The sequence below is a fragment of the Pistacia vera genome, unplaced genomic scaffold (genome assembly GCF_008641045.1).
Source record: "Pistacia vera cultivar Batoury unplaced genomic scaffold, PisVer_v2 Contig225, whole genome shotgun sequence".
Lineage (NCBI taxonomy): Eukaryota > Viridiplantae > Streptophyta > Magnoliopsida > Sapindales > Anacardiaceae > Pistacia > Pistacia vera.
This window is the reverse complement of record NW_022196030.1, coordinates 860,688-882,414: the sequence shown is the minus strand read 5'-3', so window position 1 is coordinate 882,414 and position 21,727 is coordinate 860,688. Positions and strand designations below refer to the sequence as shown.

At 34.0% G+C, this 21,727-nt stretch overlaps 1 protein-coding gene and 3 pseudogenes across 1 annotated transcript in view; all 4 read left to right on the top strand.

The window, feature by feature from the left end:
* Nucleotides 1-21,727, top strand: part of LOC116130833 (transcription factor bHLH92-like) — a 31,839-nt gene that overhangs the window by 8,540 nt on the left and 1,572 nt on the right. The window lies entirely within an intron of this gene.
* Nucleotides 3,446-8,344, top strand: LOC116130774 (annotated as a pseudogene).
* On the top strand, nucleotides 11,799-15,087 carry LOC116130773 (annotated as a pseudogene).
* On the top strand, nucleotides 17,701-21,632 carry LOC116130772 (annotated as a pseudogene).

Below are 21,727 nucleotides of genomic sequence, written 5' to 3'. Positions count from 1 at the left end.
TTAATATCATTCTTATGATTAATTATAAAAATTTGTGGTATATTGGCTTTAAATGATGGTATTATCAATTAAAATTATCACAAAATTAAGAATTTTTATCGTTTCTTCTACTATTGTATTATTTCAAGATTAATGTCAATATTTATAACTTCACTTGTGTTATATTATCATGAAAAATGGGTAACACATCTTCATTTTCACTTTCTCTATGCAAAAAAGTAAATTTAGGTAGTTTTAGTGAACCGGTTGGGTGACCCGAATTCGACTTGAAAATTTTTTTGACTTTGGCTCAAATTAATAAGTCGTATTGTTTATATCGATATTTTTAAGGATACAAACGGATACGTATGTATGTAGATACATCAACGTATCAAAGGGTACAATACACTCTCTGATATGATATTGGTGACCCGTTCGAATCATATCATAGGATACGTATCCGTTTGTAGGATACTAATAACCACGGTCTCATAAGATAATTATATAAAAAGATAAATCAAGTTAAAAATTATTGAGAAAAAAAATTTGTTATTTTAATAAAACATGCAGGAGAAATTGTATTTTAATTCCACATTAACCACCCAATTTAGCATTAAGAACTGGATAGTTGTACTTTTTGAATCATGTATGGCGTACGGTGGATACATTTTATCAAAAATTAATAAATAATAAATAAATCAATAATCAAAATTTTCTAAAAATTAATATCACTCAAAATTAATTAAAGAATTTTACGATATTATTAGTTTTAAATTATGGTATTACATAATTAAAATTAATCACAAAATTAAGAATCTATATTATTTTTCTCAACCATTCATATCATTTCTAAGATCAATGTAATCTATGTCCACTTGTATATTATTATCATGCAAAATGGGCAACACATGTTCTCTTCACTTTTCCATGCAAAATGGGTAAATTGAGGGGTTTAGTGAACAGGTGGGTGACCTGGTTTGATCCGAATTTTTTTTAGGCTTTTGGCCCAAATTAATAAAGTCTATCGATTTGTATCGATATTTTTAAGGATACGAACGGATACGTATCATATCATAGGATAAATATCAATGTATACGAAAGGTTTAAAATACACTCTCTAATATGTACGTTGGCGATTGTATTAATCGTATCGTATGATATATATCAGAAATCGTATGATACTAATACTATCATTTTTTATTTATGTTATACATATAAAACAAAATTGAAAAATAGAGGATATTAAAATAACAAAAATACTACAAAAGATAGTTTTTCATTAAAAAAAAAATTAAAAACTATAAAAATTATATTTGAAATGCATAATTTAAAAGAAAATATAAACTTAGAGAAAACTAAAACCTATTTTGATATAATATAAAATTTAGACAAAAAAGAGTATTTTAAAATTTCACACACACAATAATTAAAAAATTAACTAATATTAAGAGGTTTCTCCATTAGTACCCCTTTTTTTTTTTTTTTTCGTTAAAGCTAAATGAGGTTGAGAACTTGAGATAATATTGCCCGCCACAGAACAATGAAGAGAGCAACAACCTCTCTTAAAACTTCTAAACTTCTTCAACTTCTTGCATCAAAGACGAGCAATTGATGCCTACTCACTTTCACTTCATCTCTTTCTTATCACATGGCTTAGTACCCAGTCGCCAGTTCTACCCAACACCCACCATTTTCGATTCCTTTCAAAACTCCTTCTCAAGATTCACGGCACCCACCTCAACTCTTCAGGTACGTCACTCTATTCCTATCAAAAATCACTCCTTTTATCATAATTATCTTCAGATGTGCCCCTCAACGGAACCCACCAAGGAAATTTGTTCTTCTCCAATACCTCATAATGATGTAAGTTTATGTTCTAGTGGGGAATCTGGCGATTGGTTAGATAAGTGGAAGAAATCCAATAAAGATAATCGCCCAAAACCGCTCGGGCTGCGTTGAATATAGAAAGTAATGTAAGTTTGCCAAGTTTAGGCTATTCGAGAAGTAGAAGGGAGTATAGCAGTGTTGTTGAGATGGGGTGGTAGTACAATGGGTAAGATTGTAGAGAATTGAAAAATTTGGGTACATAGATGATTGTGATGACATGAGAAGGGAGTGAAAGAACAAGAGAGAGTGATTGAAAAGGATCTATAGAGGAATATTTTATGTGGAAGAAGGAATGCTGCCGAATACACGAGGAGGGTTTTCGAAAGAATCACCATTGGGGTTAGGAGAGGTGGTGGATGTGATGGAAAGGTGAGGTTTCCATGGGAGAAGCCAAAGGAGAAGTAGAGGATGAGAAATTGTCAGTAAGGAGGAAAAGTAGGACTTCACTGGCAGAGTTGACTATCGGAGTCTGAGTTGAGGAGGTTGAGGAATTTGACATTTCAGACAAAGAGCAAGACAATGATTGGGGGTGCTGGTGTTACTGAGCTATAATTGATGTAATTCACGAGAAGTGGAAGACGGCAGAGATTGTGAGGTTGAAATAGAAGGGGCCCTGCACTTAATATGAAGAGGATGCATGAGATATGGAGGTTTGTTCTTTTGGACTGTGTATCTAAATTATGTTATTGATTTTGTGTTTCTTTTTTTATTTTCTAGATATTCATAATTGTTTGTTATTTTGGTGATGTGGATTTCTGTATATTCAAAGAAGGTAAAAAGAAACAAAATAGAGCAGATAGTTTGTACATGGAAACTTTGAACTGAAACATATGTTCTGAATCTCAAAGGATAAATCAAAGAGTTTAAGTTGTCATGAGGGTTCAATAGAGGAGCCTCATGTATTCGGCAATGTAGGAAACTGGTAGCCATAAAAAGAACAAGTGTCTCTCTGCCTATACATGAAGAGGCAGCCTTGTCTTCAAATGCTTTGACTCCTATTGTACAGACCTCAATATAACTTCAAAGCACAACCTTCTTGATATGTCGAATTTTCATTCTTCAGTGTACTTTCCCGAATTAAGTTGAGCGCTTGAATATCAAAAAGAATGGAGCTAATATAGGCATACTGACAAACAATACTTTGGAAAGATTATAAAGTAGTTCCGTCACCTGAAGCAAGCTGCTAACTTGCCATCTGTCATTTATACCAAAATGGAGAAGAAAACATAAGTTCTTCAAAATGATTGATTGCTGAATTTAATCTGCATTAACCAATTTTGGTTCTACTGATGCTTGTGTTTTTCCTGTTTTATCCTTAGAGAAAACTGGTGGGTGGTGATATGGAGATCTGGCTGCTGTTTCTTGTACAGAGGTGTGGGTATGAGGTTCTTCTGTGCAACTGAACAAACGGATGATAGGAAAATGAACTACCTGCAAGCTCTAGCAAGAGCTCCTGATAAACAGATATATAAGAGAATGATAGATCTAGTTATTCCTTATCAAAGCTACTGATGTACCTGCTCAAGATCCTCCACATTTGGCTTTATAATATGTGCATTCACCTGAAACAAACCTGGAAATGACTACTGAGGAGCAGATAGGGAATCAGTGCCAGAAGTAAAGTATGAAGATGAAGTAGACAAGCTATTAGAGGGTCTGGGTCCCAGGTATACAGATTGGCAGGGATGGGAACCATATCCGTGTGATGCAGATATGCTTCCTGGTAAGTTATGATTACCAACCTCCATTCAGAGTGTTCCTTATGGGGGGAGATCTATGTTGGACGAAAAGAGGCAACAAATTTGCAAAAGCTTGCCGGTTCTTCCTCCACACTTTGCCTTAGGTATGCCACATCTTGGATAGCTCATATGCTTCTGAGATGGTCTTTCAATACATGTAAATTTTCTATCTTCAGGTCGAAGCAGGCAGCTCCAAGGTTTGGCTGTGGGCCGTGATTAAATTATGGGAAAAAAGTTCAATTGCCAAGATTGCTTAAACGTGGTGTACAGCTCACTACGAGTGAGGAATGGCTGAAGATATCAAGGTAATATTGAGAGGAATTAATGTTGTTGACCATCATGTATACAGTAACTGGAATTTTCTGTTTATATTTATCAATGCAATAACGCATCTTATCAACTCTAAGATGCTGTATAAAAACATTGGGTATGGCTGCAGAAATTGAGGGTGGCAAATTGCTCTCAAGAAACAAGGATTTTCTGGTTTCTATCGGGGAAAAGATTTTTATCACCAGATGTCACTGAAGCATTATGGAAAGGGAGGGCTGGCTAAGTCTCTGCAAGATGAAGAAGAGCAAGCTCGGTTAAGAGCATCAGCCTGTCTTGCCCAGTGCTGAAGTAAGTGAGCAATCAGGTACTGCAGGCACCCTTGGGGAAACTTTGGATGCAAATGCTAGATGGGGAAGGATGCTGGATGACAATCATAAGGAAATGTGATGAGAGAAGCTGAAATAATGAGACATGCCAGCCTCGTCAGAAAACTGGAAAGAAAGCTTGCTATTGTGAGTTCCTGAAAATTGGAAATTCCTGCTATAGAGATGCAGTATTGTTCAGTTTCTATGTTATTGGGAAAACTTTTTTATTCTACAACACTCATATGGTTTCTAATCAACGTTACTGTTTTGCATTGTTTGTAGATTCTTCTCATCTAACTTTTGTAATGTAAGTGATAAAATAAGATATTATACATTTATTGATAGCATAGCACATCAGACAATCATGTGCATCCTTTAGCGTATCTCCATAATTTGGCCTTCGGGTTTTGTCGCTGTGAAAAGGTGGACGAATTTGGAGAAGTAACCTGGATTTTTTTTCTTTTTCGGTGACGAGAAGCTAATAAGCTGAACGAGCCTTATCGAAGTGGAGGGAGTTTTTTAAACCAACAGAGACAAGCAGATCCTGAGAGCATAACTGATGAGGAGAGATTTTGTTTCGCAAGCTTGGTTTGAGGATGAAGGCTTTCTTACTTTTGGGTAAAACTCTCTTCACAACTGCCATATTTTACATGTTTATTTCAAATATGAGATTTTATGGGATTTGATTTCTTGTTCAGGTAGGCGTGGAGTTTTTGATGGTACAGTGGAAGATATGCACTTGCACTGGAAATATCGAGAATTGGTTAAAATTTTGTGAAGGTGAAAACTTTTGATCAGGTTAAAAAAGTTGCATGAGCACTGAAGTGAAAGTGGGGTGTCTTGGTTTCAGTGGACAAAATCTCCAAAGGTTATGCATAATTGTATTCAGGGAAAGGATATAAGCGGCCTTCCAAATTGAGGCCAAGAAATCTTTGACAAAGAGGAAAGCTTTGGCACGTTCAATTGAACTCCAAAGACATGAGGATCTTACAAAAATTATTAAGCACAATCTAAAATTACGCATTTGTAATACATAAACTGGATAGAATGTTCCATGTGCATCTGAGAAAATACACTAGTTAAATATATCTTTTCACATTCATGAAATTCAATAATACACTTTATTAATCTATTAATATTCAACGTTCGTTCATGCATATTAATTAATATTAATATTTTTGTACCCCTTCACATTCAATTAATTATTATTAATATTAACATATCCTTACTCCTTCACATTCAATTAAATATTTTTTATAAAACGTATTATCGTTTAATATTTAATATAAATCTGAAAATTTTAAACTCATCCAATAACAGTAAAACATTTAAATCAAAATAATCATAACCAATAACATGCAAACACTTACTAAAAAATATCAAAAATCATATTAATTAGCAATAATCCAATTACATTGAACATAATATGAATAGTTGTTGTAATCATTAATTATCATATAATATTACTTAATGACATATAAAGCTATATAAGAGTAGAGAATTCAACAATCCATACACTTTCAATATTTCTTTCATTTCACACAAATACCATTAACAAATGGAAGACAAAAGACCAACTATTGTCAATCCAAAATCCAAACAAACAGAAGCTTGCGGTAAATAACATCAACTGATTACTCTTATATTCCTTCTATATATCTACTTTTACATGTCCTTTTTTTTATTTTTAGCAGGTCAAGCAGCAACGTCAGATGATTCGCCTAAACTGGAAGGTATTTTACAAAACCTTGAAGTCACGCTGGACAAACTCAACATTGCCAGAGTGATGAACAGAGATATAATGAATGTTTTGCTAGAAATAATAGGCTCAACCATACATGTAATATTCGATTTACGGAAACGTGAATCCCTAATTATTGCCAAAGAAAAGGAACTTGGTATTCCTCAAGGAAAAAAATAGAACTATATATATATAAACAGTTCTATTATCAATAAAATTAATAAAAGATTCATAGTTTATTGTTCCCACTGAATGATGATACCATAAGCTAATATAAAAACTGTTTATTCTACAGTTAACACATAATTCTATATTACTATTTTATACCTTTTAATCCATTTCTTAAAGATTTCATTTTATTGTATAACTTAATGGGTTGGATTTAGATTTTAAAATTTTTTTAATTAAGTAGTGAATAAGTTTCTCAACAATTGAACTTAAACTTGTTCTATATGTGTTAAATGATTCATTTCTTTGTATAATTCAATGACTTATATTTAAATATTGATTTTTTTTATATGTTCCTGAAAATGACATGAGAACTAAATGTCTACAGTTGTTTTTGTTCTCAGAATGATTCAAAATTGTCTTTTTGTAGATTGGCTATATGGTGATATATGGGATTGGTTCCAGTGGGTTTGGAGGGTGTTGAGAGATGGAGTTTAAGTGGGAATTTGTCAACAAGGCTGATTAGTAGGCAATTTGTGGGAAGTCAAAGTCATGTATGATGTTTCAAAGGAGAAGTTTTGGAGTTCAGTGTTCATCTTCGAGGAAGGTTGTTTCCTGAGTTGAATCTGAGGTTGTTTCTATGGAGGAAGAAGAGTCAGGGCATGTTATGAGGTTCAAGATGTCTGATTTCAAGATTCTTGATTGTGTTAGCCTTGGCCTTACTAGACGGGTATGTTTGTGTGAAGAATTCAAATGTTTATTGGAAATTTGATGACGGTGTTTGATTGTTTTTGTGATTTCATTGAATTGAGATTTCCTATAGGTTGATGAGGTTGTTTTTGAAGCCACTGTAAATGATTCTAACAGGTTTCATTTCTTTTTTTTTTCCTTCTCATTATTTTCTTATGATATGTTAGACTAAGGTGTGAACTTATGATGTTTGTATTGTGAGATTGCAACCTTTTGTATAACATAAGAGTTGTGCTAGAAAACTAGATGAAACATAAGATCAATTGAGGAGTGAGTAACTTCTATTGCTACTGGTAGTGCTTTTGGGAACTAGCATGGTTATTGGTGATGGCATTCTAACTCCGTCAATGTCTGGTATTATTTCTTTCATACATTACATATATTTTTTATATGAAGTTATAGATTGATTATGGTACATAACATAATGGTATGGTTTTGTCCATAGATCTCCATCAAATTGGATATGATATGTTTTAGCTACTGCAAAATGTATTAGCTTCCAAAAATTACACAACTTTCTCTTACTTTGTCACATTTAATGCATATACAGTATGTGTTTATATGTGTGCTTGTGCATGTGTGTGTGATGGGATAAATGAGTAACATCCTTTTAATTGTTTTTTTTTTTTTTAATCATAAATGAACTTGATTAGTTCTCAAACCCAACAGCTAGCATGATGGAAAGCAGAGACCATATTCGAAAGGTAATCTTTTCTTTTATAGAATAAAAATTTGATGATTTATGTGCCAACTTAGTGTAATCTTAAAAATACTTACTCTTTAAGTTTTCTTAATGTCTAAATGCAGTTGAAATTTTTGTTTTCTTGGTGTTTTTATGCAACCAGACTAAATTTAGTAATCCATTATTTTCTTTGAGTATAAACTTAAACTTCTTGCAGAAAGAGTTTTTCAAATAGAAATTTTTAAGTTTTTAGTGAACTTTGCGTAGGACTTAAGTTTGGATTAAAACATATACAGATGTTTGACAAATTCTTGGATATTTATATTCATATTTGGCTAATTTGACTAACCTCTTGACTTGAGGACGAACAAAGCTCCAGCATCAAGCTTTTTGGAGAATCAATGATGCCTATTTCATTATCAGTTTTTGATATATTCAGGGAGCTTAGAACTATAGTTCCCATCTTTCTCTCTGTGCTTGACTAAGAGTTGTTCCACCTACAACAACAACCTATACACCACCTATTGAGCAACCGGAAGTGGTCATTCCAAGTGTAGCTAGCCATTGCCCCACTCACAGGTGCTTACTTTAAACCATTGTTTGTTTATGAAATTTCATATTATTACTGATTTATTTCTGAACGTAAATTGATTCAGTTTTGATTCTTTTATTATGCAGCCAACCTTTGGCAGTGATGGTCACAGTGAGCATTGATGGGGGTGATATTCGGAATAATTTAATGAATACTTCTTTTTTGGCGTAGACACAGTATGAACCATTTTAAAAAAAAAATGTTGTCCATTTATTTTGTTTTCCTATGTCTTATAAACAATGTTATATTGTAAAGTGTTTATCAATGAAACATATTTTATTATCAAAAAGTTGCAAACTCACATTCTTAGATAGGTTATACATGTTTTAGTTGTGGACTTTGTAGCCAGTAATAGTTTGTGTTTCGTGGCAAATAGAGTTTGTGTTGGATGATGAAGGATGATAAGTTTTATTTTATTTTATTTTTGCTCATTTCATGATGCTGGGCAGCCTTTTAAAATGGTGAAAGATTAACTGTTGGACCTCAAAACAATGGTTATATTCCATGCAGGAACTATTAATTTTAAGAAGGGTAAAATTGTCATTTCAATTATATTATTATGTACCAAATTGTTATAAGAAAAGTGTTGCAACTCTTCTTTTGCTTTGAAAAGGGAATATATTCCTATCACTAAAATGTTCCAGTATTATTTCGTTCTTTAATTAATTAATTTATTTGTGTCAAAACCTCTTTCATAAGTTGCGGGACTTTTAACTTCTATGTATTGAATTCAATTAATTCAATTTCTGCTGAATTACAAATTGACAATTTCAATCTTCCATCACTTGCATTTTATCAAATTAAAAATTGAATGCATGTGAATCATCCTTATTTTATCAACACCAGTAAGCAACAAATACGGGAATCAATTAATGACATCCTAAATGTCAATCATATAACGATTCTAAGCAATCTTTAAACATAAAAACCCGATTAAAAAAAAAGAACAATAATAAAATAGTCTATTATAATTAATATTTGACATATTTTTTTTTTTTTTTTTGTATAACAATAGTCTTTTACAATTTCTTAAAATATAAAAATTTAATAATAAAATAAAAATAATATAATAAATAAACCTGCGCGTTCGGCTTGCTAAATATAATTATATAAAAAGATAAATCAAGTTAAAATTTAGGCCGAACGACTTACGCATACCCAAGGTTTGCCAAAATGACAAGTTAGTACCCAAAAGGTTTTGAAACGACAAATAGGTATCTTCCGTCATGTGCTGTTAGTAATTTATGTTTGTTCATAATGAAAAGACTAAAATGCCCTTAAAACATTTGATATTTTAGTTTTCTGTAAATTTAAAAATTTCTAAAAACCCCCTCAGTTTGCTAATTTAACTAAATACCCCTATATATAAAAAGTTTGTTAAATGACAAAAACACCCCCACACCTGTAATGCCAGATTCCGGCTACCACTGTCAGAATTTGGCCGAAAAATTGCGTTACAACACAGACCCGTCGGATCTGTGTCGTAACGTGTCGATCTAGCCTTTCCGGCCAAATCAGTCACGGATCTGATCGAAAAAGGCCAGATCGACGCGTTACGACACAGATCCAATGGGGTCTGTGTTGTAACGCAATTTTCGGTCAGATTCTGACGTTGGTGGCCGGAATCTGGCAATGTGGATGTGAGGGTGTTTTTATCATTTAACAAACTTTTTATATATAGGGGTATTTAGTTAAATTAGCAAACTTAGGAGGTTTTTTAGAAATTTATAAAAAACTTAAAAATTTCAACCTTTAAGGGCATTTTAGTCTTTTCACTATGAACAAACAGAAATCACTAACTACACATGACGGAAGCTACATGTTTGTCGTTTCAAAACATTTTGGGTATCAACTTGTCGTTTTGGCAAACCATGGGTATGCGGAAGTCGTTTGGCCTAAAATTTATTGAGAAAACATCAATAACAATATAACGCCACAAAAGCAAATCCCTAACAGACTAACCTAGCCTGCTCACTGCGAAGTCCTCATCGGCGAACGGCGTTAAGCAACTAGTCGCCGTCTTCACTCTTCGACCACAAAACAGAAGCTAGAACGTTCTTCGAGTCGACGAGTTCTTCAGTCTTCACCGAATCACGAAATAGTCGCCATTCATAGTCCATCGCCGATTCAGCAACGTAAGACAAATCTTAATCTCTTATCTCTTTATTTATTTTATTTTCTGTTCAAAATCTATTTGTGTAGATTAGAGTTGCTGTTTGTTAATTTTGTGGGGCGTTAATCACGTGGTTAAAAGCGTAGGATTAGCGTTATAACATATTCAAAGTTTGTCTTTTTCTTCTATTCATTACATTATTGATTCCAAAATCTGAAGAGTATTAGTTTAACGCAATCAATTAGTTTTTATTTTTCCCATTCAATCAATTGTTCTTAAAAAATACATTCAAATCATCGCATTCTCACCATATCACAAAGCAAGCTCAAACTGATAATCTTGAGACATGGAAGGTTAATTTTAAACAAACCAGCAAGCTACTCTATAAGCATAAATGGTAAAGATTAACAATAAATTTGTTTTTAGAATGTTTATATGACCTGAAATAATGTTTTACTCTCAAAGCAATGTTAAAATTACACGTTTATTTTGACTTGAGAGAGTAAAGCCAAATGATGGATCAGTAGTGTGTCTATTCTAATTTCATTTTGTATTTTGCTTTCACAAACTGAACTACGTATTTAGTCTAACCAAAGTATTCATTTTCATTCCTTTATAGTAAGTGTCATAATATGAACACTGTAACCATCCATTATTAAATTGGCAAGTCTTTCTTTATATTTTAGATTGGTAAGTGAGGATTGCTTTCTTATGCATACTAAATTGACTACTAAACACATAAAACCTGTTCTGGTAGTAATTCATTCTTTGTCACAATCATTTCAATTTTTTTGTTTTTACTTTTTTCCAGTATAGTGTTGATAGAATTAAGTAAGTCTTGAGTTTTTGATTGAATAAAGAAAATAAATCCTACTGTAAAGGTTGGATATGTATATGAACACAAGTTTGTTATTGAATTCTTTTTTTGTAATGAAGAAATCCTTTCAACAGGTCATATAATGATTGGTGTGTGTTTGGTATGTTGGGTGATAAGAAAACTATCTTTGTTCTCAACGCTGTTGACACTTTTCAATCTTGCTGTTGCATTATCAAACTCAATTTTTTTTCTGCTATCTGTCTCCTTGTTTTCACTTTTCATCCCCATTTTTCTATTTAGGAACCTACACAAGTACATGTCTGCTTAGTAAAACCTTTTGTTCATGTGAACTCATTCATCCTTTTATAATAATGTATTCAATTTTCATACATCCATGATTAAGCATCTCACAACATTAAATTATATTCATTACATTTCTTCACTTTTTACTCGATATTGCAGATTATAATTCATATTCTTATCTGAATGATATTGTAGATGTCGTCGACCGGTGACAATGCTTGTGCTTGTGAGATTTCAAGTGACATTCATGCACCAATTCCGACACCTACCCTAACATTGTAATCAAAATTACCTCTTCATCCACCAAACCTCAAAACCCCCTCAACAAACCCAAAGCTAAAGCCTCCGTAAAATTATCAGCAGTGAGAACTCCTCGTCTCCAACTCAGAGCAATGTTGAGGATCATATGTCGAACTGCACTCTCTAAGCCCCAAAACTACGCCATTTCAACATCGTTTGTTAATCCCCATCACCATAAACATTTTTCATCAAAAGCAAATAAGAACACTAATGACAAGAAAAATCAGCCGGAAGACAGCAAGAAATCCAAGTCCAAACCCTCTGATGCCTCTGCTGCCATCCAATCGGAGTCTGCCAAGACAGTGGAAGAAATGGAGTTGTCTAGGGCTCGTGCTCGCCACTTAGCTGAAGACGATCAAGATCCCTCCCTAGATGTGGGCCACAAGAACCGCCCTCTCTTTACTAAAACTCCCTCTCTTTCTTTGCTCAGTCGCAAAGATGTCTGCACTTACTTCAAATTCAGGTATCATATTAGCAGTTACGTTACAGGAAATTCAAAGAAATTACTTCTGCCCCGTTTTACTCTTTTTTTTGGATAAAAAATGAACTCTTTGTTTTCTCAGTAACGTTACTGGGCCTGCATTATAGTAGAACCTTTAAAAGTAATAGAGTCGTCCTACAGTACAGTGGGTAACTTTATCTCTTACACCTATACAGATTGTATTATAATATACATTTGTTTAGGCTATAGTAACAAATATTTATCACACAAATTATTGATATTGATGCTACCCAATGGATTTGAGAGAAGTTGGCATTTAGTGCCAAGTCATGAACTTCCACACCATTGGATTGCACTACATCAATGTTCTAAAATTTTTATTGCAAAGCAAGCCTTGGATTTTCCTCTGGGCTGTTTCTATAGAGTAACCTTAAATGCAATGAGATTCTACTAATATTGCTGCTCTTTTGCATCCTGGTATGTAGCATTTTAAACGCATAATACTATTTGATGATTGGATTGTTTATATGTAGTGCGGGAGAATTGAATGAGGTATTGCCAGAGGGATTGCCGATGGGGATGTTGATAGAATTTAAAGAATCGATGAGGCATGCATTGCTTGTGAGACAAAGTTTTTTGGATCTTCGCGATAATTTCAGGCGAATAGTTGATCCTCCAATGCTGTCTTCTAATGGTACCAAACTACCTGTGTTATTTAGTTGCTTTTGATGTTTCTATTTTATCGTGTTTTGATACTAGGTGATATCAAATTTGTCAGATGACACATGTAATGTAGCATGTCAGAATTATGTTGTGTGGGAACATGAGAGCCGCCTGGTTGGCAACAATAGTAACTTTATGGCAATATGTCCTTTTGATTATCATTGTTAAGTTTTAGTGACGTAAAAGTTATATCATAAAGATGTGCAATTAATTCTTGAGTTTAAAATATCATTTTGCTAGTAGCTCATTGTATTATCGAGAACTTTCATTGTTCCTGGTGGTCAGTAATGTTTTCTAACGATATTGATCAGATTAATTGATGTCCTTTATGATTTAGTTGTTACAAATAGTTTAATAATAATGGACATATACACATAAAAGCTCATAGATGCGACAATTATTTGATGGAGAGTTGAGTGTGAGACTGTGGTGGGTAATATTGAACAAGATACAGTTAATTTATTACTTAATGCTTTCAGGTCCTAAAGTTAGAAAGCAAGTTGTCTTGGATGGTCCTCGTAGTTGTGGGAAGAGCATTATGCTTGCAATGCTTGTTCACTGGGCTCGTGATGAAGGTTGGCTAGTATTATATGTTCCTAGAGGTTGGGAGTGGACTCATGGCGGATACTTTTATAAAAACCCACAAACTGGTCTTTGGGACACTCCTCTTCAGGCTGAAAATGTTCTCAAGGCAAGAAGTCTTTTTGATATGGTTTGATGAATTATTATTGTCATTATGATGAGCAGTTGTATGTCGTTTCATATAGATAAACCTAATATTGATGATAGAAGGTGGTTACAAAATATTCATTCATTTTATATTGAACATCAGAAATTCCATGTGAAAGTTGCTAGACAATGTCATACTAGATGCATAAGACCAGAAAATTTAGTTTGAAGGAGGCATTTAGTATAAGAAGCTCTGTCCATAATCATGCATTATTATTATTTATTTATTGTATTTATGGCTAAAATGTTGGTTTGATTTTTGGATTGTAGTTATGCTGATACATTGTCACTGCTTCTTTTTATGGAACCAAATAGGCAGGGTTTCTCTGTTTTTCAGGCATGTAAGTGGTTCATTGTGTTTTTTGTATTTCCTAACTGTCAAATTTCTACAGGATTTTTTGAAATACAATGAATCCGCTTAAAGAATTGCCATGCCAAACTTGATCCTATTCCACTGGGAGGGTGCTGGCATTGGATATATGAAAGGGGTTGACTCGAAGGAAATCCCCGAAGGTTCACTCTATATGATCTGGTTCAAATGGGAATTCAGCAACACATGCGCTGTTAGTGCGTTTGTTCGTTTAAGGAAAGAGTTATCACTTGTGAAAGATACCCTGTTCTTATTGCAATTGATCAATGAGCACTGGCTCCATATTTCTCAGCCTAATTTTAGTCAATTTTCTTTTTCCACTATGATATCTCTATCAGTTTTAGGGCTTTCTGTATCTATTGAATGATTTGTTGCTGTTACCTATAGCAGTTAACAACTGTTTACATTCATTGATATGAAGAGCCAGTCACTATTCTTCTTGTCGACCAGTGCATTCTAGATTGACAATGGTTATACCTTTTCTTTTTTCTTAAATTTTTATGTTTAGTTCATAATATTTTTTTGTATATGTAACTGTATTAAATTTAATTATATTTTTTTCAATTTTATGAGCTTATGGTTATTCAAAACATCTTTAGATAGATGGTTGCCTTTGTTTCTTGTTTTGCTGTCCTAGATGCATTTTTGTCCAATCAATGATTTAACTTGTCATCTCGTTCTTGACAGTGAATGCGTTTAGGTCTATGATGCATGATGAAATGATGGTAGGTGCTTCCTCACTCAACTGCTGTGGGAAGCTTCGCAAAGACTACCATGTTCCGGTGGAGGCCCGTTTTAATTTGCCTCGCTACAAGTTGATGAAGCAGCAACTGTTTGCCATTACTACCTTAGGTATGTTTAAGGGCTTTCTAGATTTCAGATTTACATAAAGGGTTATTATCATCTCTCTTTGTTTAGCTTCTTTTTAGATATTCAATTTTCCACTGTAGATGTATAGTTGGGAATATTCAGCTTTGTGCTCTTTTTTGTTTTCTTTCTCTGCAGACAAAGACTCTGTAAGCAGGGAGGTATTCACAGAGGAAAATTGGAAGAAAGTGTACTATTTATCCAACGGGAATGGAGTAGAGATAGATCTTTGGTTCCGTTGATGCGATGACGTCACGTTAAGATGAACCTGAACCTTGAAGCAGCTACCGCAGAGAAGAAGGGTGAGCAGAGTGGGGGTTTTTGAGAGACATCTGCGGTGGATCCAAAAGAATGAAAGGAAGCTTTCTGACTCTTCATTTCCTTTTCTCTACGTGTCTAGATCACATTTAACAAAAAATGCATTCTTGCTGTAGAGTTTTGTCTTCATATGATATCTTCGACGGTTATTTCTGGTTTTTACTGAGCAGGGAATAAAATAAATAAACTTTAAAATAATTCCTAATTTAGTAAATGTCTCATGTCTGTCAATCATATATCGTATTGTATATCAAAACCTAATTTTTAAATCGTATATCGCGTATTATATCATGTACGTCTTTTTTTTTAAAATTAATAAAATAATATAATTTTTTTAAAATTAATATCATTTCTATGATTAATTAATAAATTTTGTGGTATTATTGGCTTTAAATGATGGTATTATACAATTAAAATTAATCACAAAATTAAGATTTATATCGTTTCTTCTACTTTCGTATTATTTTCAAGATTAATGTCAATATTATAACTTCACTTGTGTTATTTTACATAAAAATGGGTACACATCTCATTTTCACTTTCTCTATGCAAAATAAGTAAATTTAGGTAAGTTTTAGTGAACCGGTTGGTGACCCGAATTCGACTGAAATTTTTTTTTGACCTTTGGCTCAAATTAATAAATCGTATTGATTTATATCGTTTTTTAAGGAATCAAACGATACGTATCGTATTGAAGATACATATCAACGTATCAAAGGTTTACAATACACTCTCTGATATGTATCATTGGTGACCCGTATCGAATCATATCATAGGATACGTATCTCGTATTGTAGGTACTAATAACCACGTCTCATAAGATAATTTATAAAAAGATAAATCAAGTTAAAAATTATTGAGAAAAAAATTTGTTATTTTAATAAACCTCAGCAGGAGAAATTGTATTTTAAAACATTCCACATTAACCCACCATTAGCATTAAGAACTGGATAGTTGTACTTTTTGAATCATGTATGGCGTACGGTGGATACATTTTTTCAAAAATTAATAAAAATAATAAATCAATAATCAATTTTTTCTAAAATAATATCACCCTCAAAATTAATTAAAGAATTTTACGATATTATTAGTTTTAAATTATGGTATTACATAATTAAAATTAATCACAAATTAAGAATCTATATTATTTTCTCTCAACCATTCTATCATTTCTAAATCAATGTCTATCTATGTCTCCACTTGTATTATTATTATCATGCAAAATGGCAACACATGTTCCTCTTCACTTTTTCCATGCAAATGGGTAATTTGAGCGGGTTTAGTGACCGAGTTGGGTGACCTGGTTTTGATCCGAATTTTTTTAGGCTTTGGCCCAAATTAATAAGTCTATCGATTTGTATCGATATTTTTAAGGATACGAACGTTCGTATCATATCATAGGATACATATCATGTATCGAAAGGTTTAAAATACACTCTCTAATATGTATCGTTGGCGATCTGTATTGAATCGTATCGTATGATATATATCGAAATCGTATGATACTAATACTACTTTTTTTATTTATGTTCTATACTATAACAAATTTAAATAGAGTATTATTAAATAACAAAAATACTACAAAAGATGTTTTTCATTAAAAAAAAATTAAAAACATATAAAAATTTATTTTGAAATGCATAATTTAAAGAAAATAAACTTAGAGAAAACTAAAACATATTTTGATATATAAATATAAATTTAGACAAAAAGAGTATTTTAAAATTTCACACACACAATAATTAAAAATTACTAATATAAGAGGTTTCTCCATTATACCCCCTTTTTTTTTTTTTTTTTTTCTGTAAAGCTAATGAGGTTGGAACTTGAGATATATTGCCCGCCCACGATAACAATGAAGAGAGCAACAAACCTCTCTAAAAACTTTCTAAACTTCTTCAACTTCTTGCATCAAAGACGAGCAATTGAGGCCTACTCACTTCACTTCATCTCTTTCTTATCACATGGCTTTAGTACCCAGTGCCAGTTCTACCCAACACCCACCATTTTCGATTCCTTTCAAAACTCCTCTCTCAGATTCCACGGCACCACCTCAACTTCTTCAGTACGCTCACTCTATTCCTATCAAAATCACTCCTTTTATCATAATATCTTCAGATGCTGCCCCTCAACGGAACCCACCAAGGAAATTTTGTTCTTTCTCCAATACCAATCATAATGATGTAAGTTTAGTTCTAGTGGGGAATCTGGCGATTGGTTAGATAGTGGAAGAAATCCAATAAAGAAATCGCCCAAAACCGCCTCGGGCTGCGTTGAATTATAGAAAGAATATGTAGTTTGCCAAGTTTAGGCTATTCGAGAAGTAGAAGGGATGGTATAGCAGTGTTGTTGAGGATGGTGGTGGTAGTACAATGGGTAAGATGTAGTAGAAATTGAAAAATTTGGGTACATAGATGATTGTGATGACAATGAAAGGGAGTGAAAGAACAAGAGAGAGTGATTGAAAAGGATCTATAGAGGACATATTTTATGTGGAAGAAGGAATGCTGCCGAATACACGAGGAGGGTTTTCGAAAGAATCACCATGGGGTTAGGAGAGTGGTGGATAGTGATGAAAGGTGAGTTTTCCATGGGAGACCAAAGGAGAAGGTAGAGTGAGAAATTGTCAGTAGGAGGAAAAGTAGACTTCACGTGCAGAGTTGACTATCCCGGAGTCTGAGTTGAGGAGGTTGAGGAATTTGACATTTCGACAAAGAGCAGACAATGATTGGGGTGCTGGTGTTACTCAGGCTATAGTTGATGTAATTCACGAGAAGTGGAAGACGGCAGAGATTGTGAGGTTGAAAATAGAAGGGGCCCCTGCACTTATATGAGAGGATGCATGAGATATTGAGGTTGTTCTTTGGGACTTTGTTATACTAATTATGTTTATTTATTTTGTGATTTCTTTTTTTTTATTTTTCTAGATATTCATAATTTGTTTTGTTTATGTTTGTGTGAGATTTCTGTATATTCAAAGAAGGTAAAAACAAAATAGAGCAGATAGTTGTACATGGAAACTTTGAACTGAACATATGTTCTGAATCTCAAAGATAAATCAAAGAGTTTAAGTTGTCATGGGTTCAATAGAGGAGCCTCATTGTATTCGGCAAATGTAGAGAACCTGGTAGCCATAAAGAACAGTGTCTCTCTGCCTATACATGAAGAGGCAGCCTTGTCCTTCAAAATGCTTTGACTCCTATTGTACGACCTCAATATACTTCAAAGCACAACCTCTTTGATATGTCGAATTTTTCATTCTTCAGTGTACTTTCCCGATTAAGTTGAGGCATCTTGAATCAAAAAGAATGGAGCTAATATAGAGCATACTGACAAACAATACTTTGGAAAGATTATAAGTAGTTTCCGTCACCTAAGCAAGCTGCTACTTGTCCATCTGTCATTTATACCAAAATGGAGAAGAAAACATAAGTTCTTCAAATTGATTGATTGCTAGAATTTTAATCTGCATTAACCAATTTTGGTTCTACTGATGCTTGTGTTTTTCTATTGTCTTTATTCCTTAGAGAAAACTGGTGGGTTGGTGATATGGAGATCTGGCACTGCTGTTTCTTGTACAGAGGTGTGAGTTTGAGGTTCCTTCTGTGCAACTGAACAAACGGATGTTAGGAGAAATGAACTACCTGCAAGCTCCTTAGCAGAGCTCCTGATAAACAGATATATAAGAGATGATAGATCTAGTTTATCCTTATCAAAAGCTACTGATGTACCTGCTCAAGATCCTTCCACATTTGGCTCTTATAATATTGTGCATTCACCTGAAACAAACCTGAAATGACTACTGAGGAGCAAGATAGGAATCAGTGCCAGAAGTAAAGTATGAATGAAGTAGACAAGCTATTAGAGTGTCTGGGTCCCAGGTATACAGATTGCAGGATGTGAACCATATCCTGTGGATGCAGATATGCTTCCTGGTATGTTACTGATTACCAACCTCCATTCAGATTGCTTCCTTATGGGGTGAGATCTACTGTTGGACGAAGAGGCAACAAATTTGCAAAGGCTTGCCCTGTGTTCTTCCTCCACACTTTGCCTTAGGTATGCCACATATCTTGGATAAGCTCATATGCTTCTGAAGATGGTCTTTCAATTACATGTAAATTTTCCTATCTTCAGGTCGAAGCAGGCAGCTCCAAGGTTTTGGCTGTGGCCGTGATTAAATTATGAAAAAAGTTCAATTGCCAATGGCTCTTAAACGTGGTGTACAGCTCACTACGAGTGAGAGAATGGCTGAAGATATCAAGGTAATATTTTAGAGAGAATTAAATGTTGTTGACTTCATCTGTATACAGTACTGGAATTATCTGTTTATATTTAATCAATGCAATAAGCCATCTTTATCAACTCTAAATGCTGTATAAAAACATTGGGTATTGGCTGCAGAAATTGACGGGTGGCAAATTGCTCTCAAGAAACAAGGATTTTCTGGTTTTCTATCGGGGAAAAGATTTTTTATCACCAGATGTCACTGAAGCATTATTGGAAGGAGAGGCTGGCTAAGTCTCTGCAAATGAAGAAGAGCAAGCTCGGTTAAGAGCATCAGCCTTTGTCTTGCCAAGTGCTGAATAAGTGAGCAATCAGTTACTGCAGGCACCCTTGGGAACTTTGGATGCAAATGCTAGATGGGGAAGGATGCTGGATGACAATCATAAGGAAAATGTGATGAGAGAGCTAATAATGAACATGGCCAGCCTCGTCAGAAACTGAAAGAAAGCTTGCTATTGTGAGTTCCTGAAAATTGGAAATTCCTGCTATGATCTGATGCAGTATTGTTCAGTTTCTATGTTATTGGGAAAACTTTTTTATTCTACAACACTCATATGGTTTCTAATCAACGTTACTGTTTTGCATTGCTTTGTAGATTCTTCTCATCTACACTTTGTAATGTAATGTGAAAAATAAGATATTATCATTTATTGATAGCATAGCACATCAGACAATCATGTGCATCCTTTAGCGTAATCTCCATAATTTGGCCTTCGGGTTTTTGTCGCTGTGAGGTGGACGAATTTTGGAGAAGTAACCTGGATTTTTTTTCTTTTTTCAGGCTGAGCGAAAGCTAATGAAAGCTGAACGAGCCTTATCGAAAGTGGAGGAGTTTTTAAACCAACAGAAAGACAAGCAATCCTGAGAGCTAAACTGATGAGGAGAGATTTATGTTTCGCAAGCTTGGTTTGAGATGAAGGCTTTCTTACTTTTGGGTAACAATCTCTTCACAACTGCCATATTTTACATGTTTATTTCAAATATGAGATTTTATGGGATTTTGATTTCTTGTTCAGGTAGGCGTGGAGTTTTTGATGGTACAGTGGAGAATATGCACTTGCACTGGAAATATCGAGAATTGGTTAAAATATTGTGAAGGTGAAAACTTTGATCAGTTAAAAAAGTTGCATTAGCACTTGAAGCTGAAAGTGGGGTGTCTTGGTTTCAGTGGACAAAATCTCCAAAGGTTATGCTAAATTGTATTCAGGGGAAAGGACTATAAGCGGCCTTCCATTGAGGCCAAGAATCTTTTGACAAAGAGGAAAGCTTTGGCACGTTCAATTGAACTCCAAAGACATGAGGTATCTTACAAAAATATATAGCACTAATCTAAATTACCGCATTTGTACATACATAACTGGATAGAATGTTCCATGTGCATCTGAAAAATACACTAGTTAGTCCCAAATGTTCACTAGTGAGGACAATTTTCTTGTTGCTGATCGGAAACTCCCAGGTAAGCCTGCTCGGGCCATAAAAGGGGGTTTCCACTGCCCTTTTCTGTATGTGAGCACCCAGGCTGAACTTGGTGTGTGTGTGCTGGAATGAGCCTGCCAACGCCAACCAATGTTGTGCGGTGATGGTGGTGTATAAACGTTTAGTGTTGGCCCAATTAAACATGGATCTTGCTTTAATCACTTCCAATATTTTCAGATACCTCTAACCTTGTCTGATTTTTCTCATGTATTTTTTGAACAGGCTCTTCTAAAGCATCTTTCCCTTCTGGACGAATGTAGGGAAACTAAGATTCGAAATTGTAAGGCTTACACATTTTAGCTTTTGCTATATATAACCTAGTTGTTGTAAATTGAAGGTATGATAGTGCCTTCTTTTAAACTAATTTTTTCGTCTCTTGCTTGGCATTGATAGGAACAAATGAACACCGTGAAGACCGGGAGATGTGGAGTTGTATGACAGATTAGATTCTGCTTATGCCACTGACGATGATGACATTGAGGTCTGCTTTCAGTTTACCTTCAGATCATTCGCTACTGCTTATTATTTAATCATCTGGTCTCACATCTTATTTCATCCTTGTGTGCCATTACAGCAAGAAAGATGATGCATATTTAGAGACATTGACAGTGGAAATGATGGTGAATATGAAAGTGATAACCCAATTCACAATCTCCCACAGAAACAAACTTCCCTTATCATGAACAAGACAGGAATCAGAAACTGAACCTGTAGATTCTGAAGATGAAGAAGCATATGCTCTAACCAATGAGTCTGAATCAAAACCAACAACTTAGGGAAGAAGTCAACAACTTTTAGTAACAATGGAA